The sequence below is a fragment of the Adiantum capillus-veneris genome, chromosome 15, assembly GCF_014529385.1.
Source record: "Adiantum capillus-veneris isolate H3 chromosome 15, ASM1452938v2, whole genome shotgun sequence".
Taxonomy (NCBI): domain Eukaryota; kingdom Viridiplantae; phylum Streptophyta; class Polypodiopsida; order Polypodiales; family Pteridaceae; genus Adiantum; species Adiantum capillus-veneris.
This window is the reverse complement of record NC_140945.1, coordinates 91,808,661-91,818,568: the sequence shown is the minus strand read 5'-3', so window position 1 is coordinate 91,818,568 and position 9,908 is coordinate 91,808,661. Positions and strand designations below refer to the sequence as shown.

The following is a 9,908-nucleotide window of genomic DNA, read 5'->3' as shown; positions in this document are numbered from 1 at the left end:
AGAGAACTAAACGTGATAAAGTAAAAAACCATTGGAAAGGTCATGTTCTTGCTTTCAAAGTGACCGCCGACAATGGCTGGCTAGCTAAGGTTCAGCATGTGTACATGGCCAAGGATATGGTGTTAGATTGGGAAGAACATCCCACACTGCATTCTTACTATAAGTACAAAAAAAACTTCTATTTGATACAGTGAATTTTTATTCTCCCATTTTTTTCTCATTTTTTGATTCCATTCCAGATATATTTCCTTCAACAGCTATGGAATGGCAGCCTGTGGAGAGTCTAAGTGGGATATTCAAAGCAATGCATAAAGGGATTGCAGATGTTATGTATGCTGACAAGCCACCTTCCTTTTACAAAACAATGGATTTTTTTGTCTATTTTGCAGAATACAAAGTTCCATCATGAGAATGTGCATATGGAGAACTATATCAGTTACCCGCTCCCACCATAAGTTCACTTGACTGGGAAGCTCCTGATGCATGTAGTATATCAAGCTTCAAATCCAAGATCAAAGAAGACATCCTTAAAGCTAAGTCTCCGAGCAGGATATCAAGAAGGATTAAAGTTCAATGGTTCTTGCCTATACATGTCTTTGTGGCATGTTTCAAAACAATGGACTTGCAGAGGACAAAGACGATGTGGCTTAATAGAAGACTTTCTATGACTTAACTGGATAATGTACTTGGAGACGGATGGAGCACCAAAGAAACTTTCCATATTGGTGATAATATTAGTTGTAGAGTGGCTGGCTTGGGTGACTTGGCAACCTTCTTTGGCAACATGAATGGTAGCTTGAAAGGTGAGCTAGGTGCCTCCCCCTTATTGTTCTTAACTGTGCGACGCTTTTGAACCTTGAATTTCAATGGTGAGTTGAATGGATGGCCCTTTGTATCTGATCTTTTTTTTTGCAGGGTTCTTCTTCTTGGTGGGATTCTTCCCCTTGGCAGTCTTCTTGTGGGAGTCTTCCCTTTGGCAAGGATCTTCTTCTTGGTGGGACTCTTCCCCTTGGCAGGACTCTTCTTGGCATGGCTCTTCTTTGTAGGACTCTTCTTCTTGGGATCCTTTTTTTTTGTATGGATCTTCTTTGCAAGAATTTTCTTCTTCTAATCCATTTTCTTTGCATCCAAACCCTTTGTGGCTCTACCTTTCTTTGGTGCAAAGGAGATTCTGGATCATTTGGGTTTATTGATCTTTCCAAAACCATAGAAATAGCCTTCTCTCTCACCCACGTGACCTAAGACTCTGGATAGTCATGCAACTGAAACAAATAGAAAAAGGAATTAAAGGACATGAGTACACACACTTACAGTGAGTGTAGTCATCCGGCACCTTGACTCAAGATATCTCCATGAATTGGCAAGCACCCTCCATCCACAAGATGTTGAGTGTGTTTGTAAAGGCACTTTTTGATTGTCATACTTGAAACCTTCTATATTGTAATCCTTATTTGTGGTACTCAGGTGACCAACAATAAGTTTGGCAGCACTGCAAGAAGACATTGAATCAAAAAGCTACTAATAGAAAACAATGGGCCATCAAGCATAGATCATACTTCATACTTACAGTTTACTTCTCCCATGGATACTTGACAATGAATTCATAAATATAATATCTTTCTCCAAAAGATTGAAGATAATAAGACTCCAATATCCTCTACAAAAAATAACAATTATCTAGGAATACCACAAAATGTTAAAAATAATATGTAACGAGTTAAGATTTACCCTTCAACATAGGGGTATATTATGTAATTGTAGGTCAGCATGTTAAAATCTTCAAAAAAAACTTGAAAGGCTTCCTTGCTTGTTAAAAAGGCATTGTGTCACTAGAGGGTCAAGTATGGAAATTTGCATAGCTAGAGCCTCCTGGAAGTTCCCTCATAAGACACCTGAAAAAGAAAACACACCCCCCAATGAGGCCCTTGTGCCTGCCTTGCACATGCACTAATAATTAGCAAAGAAGCAACACATACCTGAGACAGATAAAGAGCACAGTGTCACCAAGCTCAATGTTGGGGTTTACAAGCATACTTGTGTCTTGAGGGAATATGTCCAAGTATAACTCATTATCTCCAAACAAGGAGACATCCACCACCATTTGGCCTGTAACTTTTTGATAAAGAAGACAATTGAATGCTCTTAAAATTTCTACTTGCTCTTTAAGGATAGCATCCTCTGATATCATGTCTTGCTCCCTCTCAACCTCCTTTCCTGCTTTGATATCCTGGGCCTTTCTTGTCTCATACTCATGTGTAGCATCCTCAATGACAACCCCTGAATCTTTATGCTGCCTGGAAGGAGGGATATTTAAAATTTGGAAGGATTTAAGATCCTCACTGGGAATAAGCTCAAGAGCCTGATCAAACTTGTACCTCAGCCTTGACACAAGCACCAAATCTTTGCTCCTAAGTGTGACCCTGTGAGAAAATGCAGCTACAATGTAGCTATCATTCATAAAGTCTATGAGAAAATCCTCGGCAGCTTCCTGAAGGCACATCAAAGCTTGAGATTGCCACCTTACTGAGACAAAAGTTTTGATATTCATCATGTTCACAAGTCTATCTGATATCTCTTTGACAACCCTCATAAAAGGTAGCTTTGGAATCAATAGACAAGTAGACTTTTGTGCTTTTCTTATTTCTCTTAAAGACTTGACTTGATAATTCAACCTTTTTCTAGCACTGGGCCTCTGACGAGGTTGTGGAGGTGGTGATTTCTCTGGATCTTCTTTCTCTAAATCATCTTTTTCTGGATCATTTGGGGCTTGGTAGAATTTTCTTGCAGTTTGCTTCGTCCTTGCCATTTGGGTCAAAAAGTACAAACACCGCACGATGCGATAGCTGGGTCACCCACAATCTACAAGCTGTCTGTATCGTGTCGTATGTGAAGCTAATGATTTTGGTTAGGAATCATGGAGGGACACCTGCACGACGCGATGGCCAGGTGACACACACTCTATAACATGTCCGTATCGCGTCGTATGTGAAGCTGTTGACCTTGGAAATGAATCAAGGAAGGACATATGCACGACGCGATAGCTGGGTCACCCACATCCTAGAACATGTCCGGATCGTGTCGTATGTGAAGCTGTTGAGCCTTGGCAATGAATCAATGAAGGACACCTGCACGACGCGATAGCCGGGTCACCCACATGCTAGAACATGTCCGAGTTGCATCGTATGTGAAGCTGTTGATCTTGGCAATGAATCAAGGAAGGACAATCGCACGATGCAATAGCTTGGCCACCCACCGTCTAGCACTTGCCCGTATCGCGTCGTACGGGTAAGGAATAAGAAAGAATCCGAAAGCGCAAAGAATTGGGCGAGGAGGGGTAGCGCGGGTCGAGATAAGACTTGCACAAAGGGGATGTGCGGCTCGTTTAGGAGGTACGTCACGATGCGAATGTGTGGTTTGGGGGAAGGTAAAAAATGAGCACGTTGTTGGGAAACAGCAAACTGAAACACCTCTATAGCGATTTCACCCAAGAGCGTTGAAAGAGAACTACAAGACACCAAAAGCTTTGAAAAAACCCTTTGAAACACCACAAGTCCATTAGGAGTAGACCCTTGGGAATTTACTAGCCGTCGCCCACCCAAGAGACTATGTCACATAGGAGCAAAACCCTATCAAAGCACGGATTTACAGCACACGCCGACCAATGCATATGAAGACAAGGGCCTCCCCTTTCACCATTGAACATCACAAAACCACAACTTCAACATCAATTCCACAATTCATAGATACATGCCCTCCGAATCTGTCTACACACAATTTGCCACTAGGCTGCCATAGCCATAACCCTGGAGAGAACTAGTCGTAACCTGATGAGCACAACTCCAATTGGGGCACTTTAAAGCTTGAAAAATGACTGGCGAGAAAGCTGAAGATGACCAAAATTGATTCCATACGCCGCCATGAGCAAAATTGACGCAAACAAAAAGCTGTCCCAGCACGACTACACGTAGAAAAGGCTAGTCGGGGCAAAAAACTGCATCCAAAAGCATCAAGAAGCCACAACGACCCAAAACCTGCAAATTTCTGGAGTTTGGCTGAAATTTTTTTAAGTTTGTACATGAGTTTAAGTTATGTACAAGTCTCTCTTCAAAAAACTCACTCACGGGCACTTACAGTGGGCCGACAGTTGTCACTAGACTAGTGACTTGCAGTGCATGTACATGTGCTTGCTAAAGCAAGCTAAAAAACCCACTAAAATAAAGCCCACACACCCTTTTGACATTGGTCGTCATGTCCGTATATACAAATTTACAAAAAACGGGGTGTCAAAAATGCGCCCAACAACGTGAGAGAGCTTTATATACAGCCGACCGTCCATACGATGAACGTTGGAAGCAAGCCACATGGTACGTCTACATGGCTGACACATGTCCATAACGGTAATTTTTTGCACCTTATATAAAGCTTGATCTTGATTTTTATTGGTGTTATACTTTTAATTGTCCCACACGACGAGAGAAATTGCCTTTGTTTTACTTCTCTCCACTAGTGCTACGCGTCGCTTTGGTCTCTCAAGGTCCCTTCGTCCCATAGGACGCGACGGTACCCGTTTGCAAACCCCGGGTGGGGCATCTATCGTGTGGTTTGGGCTTCTACTGGGCTCCACTAGGCAGCTCCCGCACGACGCGATCGGAGCAGGTTGCACATCCTGGAACCCTCTCCTATCTCTTCGTTTGGGCGTGCTTGTTGCGACACCTTCACCCTATGCCTAACCGGAGCACTTTGTACATTGTGGAACACCCTCCCCCCTTATCGCTCTCTATATCACTTTGGCGCGTACTTGTCGACCCTCACCCTGTGCCTAGGTAGCTTCACCGGTTTGATTTTTTCTCTACCATGAACGAAGGTCGGGAGGAGATTTTGGAGGAGAGTCCAAGTGAGAAGCTATTGGTTGCTATGATGGATGGTGGTGACATAGAAGTGTATACCAAAGCATATGAAATATTCAACCCTTTGTTTGATCTTGCAGTTTTGCTAGACAATTTGAAGGACTTTTGTCAGAAGAATTCAAAGAGTTTGAAGAGGCAGTTGAAGGCAAGTGTTTGGTTTTAGATGGCAAGACTTATTGCCATCTAACCAAATTTACTACCAACTCAATTGAGAAAGGCAAAGTAACAAGGAGGTTTGGAATATTTTCTAAGAAGACTTCCTTTGTTTGTCCACCTACCATTTCTTGTCAATTACATTCAAAGCCTTGCAACCTTGTTCCAAAAGAAGTTGCCTTTCTTTTCTTTTTGTTCCTTAAAGTTGACATGCAAGGCAAAGCTGTTGAAGTGAAAGATAGAGATGAAGAGGTAACAAATAAAAATGTTTCCACAGTTTTGCAGCTTGAGAAAATTGAAATTCTAGAAGAGGATGAAGTTGATGTTGCAGCTGAGGAGCAGGAGAGTGCAAATTTTGATGTGGCTCAATTTAGAGCTAGTACTGTCATTGATGAGCCAACAGATGAGGTAGAGGTGTCTGAAGCTTCCCTTACTATTCCAAACCTTCCCTACTTCTATATCAATGGAAAAGAGTATATCCCTCTCCATCATATCCAATGTCTGCTTAATATGAGGGAGGACTACTGTATTGCAACCATTTTTGAAGCTTCTGAGGTGGCCAAAGATTTTATTAACACAGAAGAAGAGTCAAAAGCGGAGTTTTTGGCACTTGATCCTCAGATATCCAATAAATATTTTATGCTTGCTCCTGATACACTTGCTCTATGCATGAGAAGAGTGGAAGAGGAGAAACCTTCCTCAAAGATGAGGATTTTGAGAAGAGAGTTGTTGAGCTTGGCATCCAATCTTTTGTCAGAGATTTTAAGCTGAAAAAAATTGGAAAGGAAGTTGACATAAGAGAGATGACCGGATCATGCAATCTCCTTCAAGAAAAAGTCATTGCCGAAGATGGGTTGCAAAAGGTAGATTTAGTTTCACCTTGATCTCCCTTCTGAAATCTTTCTTTTTTTCAAGTTTGTTTTAATTACTCATTATGTCTTGTTTTGCAAATTGAACTCCTTAACAAAGAAAATTTTCTTGGGAGATCTAAAGGTTCGAGAGGGAAAGCAATAGAGGGCTCTTCAAAAAGGGATGCCTCCTCTCTCATGCACTACATGCCTACATTGGATAGTGCCACCTTCTGTGCTTTTCACATGCAGTATTTTGAAGATCCTGGGTTGCCAATGTTTGCCCTGAAGATATTGTCACGGTTTTTAGGGGTACACTCCCCTTCAAATCAATGCAAACAAGATCATGCTACTTGAGAGAGCAGCAGCACTTAGAATATTTGGATATGCTGCAGGATTCAATGCCTCAAGAGCAGGATACTGTCTTTGCTACTCTAGCTATGTAGCAGTAGCTGAGGAGACAAATGTCAACCCTCTTGGGGTCTATAAAAGAAGAAATTTTTTGAGATATAGGGGTGACATGCCTAGAGATATGAAAAAAATAAAAACCTGATGTAAATTTGATAATTTTTTGCACCAAAATATCTTTTTTGAGTTTGGATCTCTTTAGAAAGATTTGGTACAAAGTTTCAAAGTGAAGCATTAATCTCCATCTATGGTTGAGCAGCATGGTTGTTTGATCTCATCCGTTGTAATTGCCTCCTATAGAACCAATCGAATAATTCCTTTAGTGTATTGCTCCTTCTTTGTCCCCCTCTCTTTCTCGTACATTTGAAAAAAGAAGTCCTCGCTTGATAGTGAGATTTTTCCATTCCTTGAGTATTCCATGTTGCAAGGGGTCCTTGTTTTGCAAAATATGGTCCATGCACGTACAGAATATGCTTTTTAAAAAAAAAAAGATAGTTGAACTCAATAGGATGCAATGTAAAATACTATCCAAACTTTAGAAAGTAACTGAATACTCACCAAGTAATATGTGATGTCTTTTTCTCCCCAAGCATCTGTAATAGCACTTATTAAAAGCTTTATTGTCTTTTTAAAGTCATCTACATAAGTAGCAGAGCTAACTTGTTGTCTCAAAACTTTCAAAAAATTGTCGAGCTTCTTCCACACTTCCATGGGTTTGTTGGCTACATCTGGGGTCTACTTTTGACATTGGTTGTTATTACACAAAGATCCTTCCAGCAGTTCCACATAGCATCAACTTGTTTGTTGTCATGGTTACTCAAAAATCTTTTGGCTTTTGCTCCACCCATTGAAACATCTTGCAAAACATGACCCATTCCTTTTGAAAGAGTAGGATCTTTTTTTAGATGCAGTTGACCACCATGAAAACCCATTTGAGAGAGCAAAGCCTCGCATTTTTCTATGCACTCGTCTGCAAGTTTAGTTGGCTTAATAGAATATGCATAATCAAGATGGAGTCGAAGCAATTTGTCCAAGGTTATAATCTCTGCATGCATTGTACATATATGTACATTTTTTAAATCTATTGTTAGAATTGGATCCGGAATCATAGAAGACGATGGGTAGTCGATGACGTTCATACTATTTCTCGATGGTGGTTTTCCAACCTCGTGTTCTGCAAGCCATCCTTTTGTTCCAGTGCTTGCCATGCAATATAGACATGGATACTTGGTATTGGCACCTCCACATACACCAAACATGCACTTTAATGCTTTCAGGTCGGCACTCAAGTGCCATTCTACAAAAAAGTCACCCATGCCATTTACACAGTGTTTTTCACCTGCATTTTGGTCCTGTATAACAGAAGGGATATCGGTCTGCAAAAAGAGCCATTTCAATGTATCGTGATTTTCTACTAGTATTTGAGTTGCTCCGATCCACCAAAGTTCCATTTCTGATTGAGTTTTGTGGTATGGGAAATCAAGCTTACCCTGGCTATAGTCCAATGCTCTATTCATAAGGGATATGGATACTCTTTCCATTTTTTGACATTTCTGAATTTGAGCTTCATCCAATTTCATAACAAATATAAGTTTTCCTTCACAATCTACTTCTTGCATATTATAGTATCTCACCATAGCAGATTGAACATTTTTTATACTCATCCAAATGTTATCAAAAACATTATACTCAAAAGAAGATTTTTTTTTCTGTTTTTCATATGGCACTTCTATATGATAGTACTCTCCAAAATGTTCGGGTATTTCTTCGTTTAACAGAGTCCTAACTTTTCCAACATTGTGAGGCCTAGGCAACCCAAAATCTTTAATCTTGTAATACTTTAAAACCTGAAACCAGGTTTTAGAGATGGCCCTGTAACCCCTTCTACTCACCCCCACTGTGTCACAAACTTCTTGCATTTGAGAAGGTTGGACCAGTAAACCCATATCTTTCAGTAAATTTTGAAATACCAATTTCTTCTAAGTTTGATTTTCAAGAAGTTTCAAAAGTTTAAGAATATCACTTTTGTTCATTACCTCATTCAAAAATCTCACCCTTTCTTGAACATTGGACATATCAAATCCTAAAAGACTAGTCACATGTTCTCTAGTAATCTTTAATCTTTTTTTTCTTTGTCCAGAACCTTCTGTTAAGTTTACTACATCTCTCATTCATTTTACTCGTGCTCTTAATCCTATTGGAGTTTCTTTTAAACTCCGAAGTTGGTGATTTTCTTGTTTTAGAGATGGTATTTGGTTTTCAAGTTCTCAAATTCTTGTTGCATTTGAAGACAAAACAGTTTTGAGATATTGAATGTAATGTGTATGATCAATGTGTAAATGAGATAACCTAGAACTATATCCTAGTAAGCCATCAACCCCATCACAAACAAATCTCATCAAATCATGAGGTGTGTGAAAAGATGGATACCTTCCAGTGCTAGGATCTGGTGGATACAAGCTTCCATCTGTCCATATATCAATGTGTTTCTTTCCCTCGTTGCGAAGTTGTTGTGCTTCATTTGCAATTGTAACTGGTCTTTGATAGACACTCCGCGTAGTAGCATATTCCTGGCTTAGCTTAATGTTCAAGTGAAACTTGCGGTTATCACTAATGGAAGATGAATTAGTCATTGTAAGTAATGAAGGAGCAGAAAGTATAATGGAAATAACATAGCAGCAGAACAAGGTGCATCAGAGAAGAAGAGATAAGGCCCACGAAAGGTGAGAGAAAAAAGAGAGATTGAGTGATTCAAAAGTGGAAACAACTATTTGTGAAGTAAATGAAAACAAATTTCGAGGTGAACCACAAAAGAATGTGAAGAAAACGATATCTTTTTGAATATTTAGAGATATGTATCTAGATTAGATTGCGTAGATATTCTTTAAATGACCAAAACAGACAAATTTGGAGCCGTTTTGACCATAAATGGCTCTGCTAATTAGTAATTTAACCAATTCCTTACACAGCCCTTTTTGAGTCATTTTTGGCCCTAATGGAAAGGGCCACATTCGATGCACAGAAGACAGATCTTTTTTTACAAGCTGCAGGCAAAGAGTTTTAAGAAAATTTGGAGCTTCTTCTTGAAGATAAAGATGCTGAGCAAGGACTAAAGACCGACTGGAATGAAGTTGAAAGTATTGTCTCACTGCTTGTCAAACGACAAAGAAGAAGGGACAAGATGGTAGTAAACACTATAAGTCCTTCCATCTCAACTTCTGACAAAATGGTAAAGCCTACTTTTATAGCTCCTAAGTTTCATGAGTCTATGCTAGATGAGCTTGTGAAGAGAATGTGTGACTTGAAGGTGAATCTTGCAAAATTTAAAGAAAAAGGCCAACCATCAGGGCCACTTCCTAGGCAAAGACAATAGTCCAAAGAAGGGTTTGTTAATAGATGTATTTGGTGTGATAATACAGACCATGTAAGAAGGGATTGTGATAGTTTCAGTGATGCTTTGACAAAAGATGTTGTCTTCTTTAAGGATGGTAAAATCCACTGAAGAGAGACAGGTTTACCCTTGAGAACTAGCTTTGGGAAGGGGGGAATGCAAATCTTAGTTGAAGATATGGAAACTAACCATGCCACCTCT

At 39.9% G+C, this 9,908-nt stretch overlaps 2 pseudogenes; both read right to left on the bottom strand.

The window, feature by feature from the left end:
- Positions 1-832: 832 nt before the first annotated feature.
- LOC147441058 (uncharacterized) lies at positions 833-1,769 on the bottom strand (annotated as a pseudogene).
- Positions 1,770-1,859: 90 nt separating this feature from the next.
- On the bottom strand, positions 1,860-2,806 carry LOC147441057 (histone H3-like centromeric protein cnp1 pseudogene; annotated as a pseudogene).
- Positions 2,807-9,908: the final 7,102 nt, after the last annotated feature.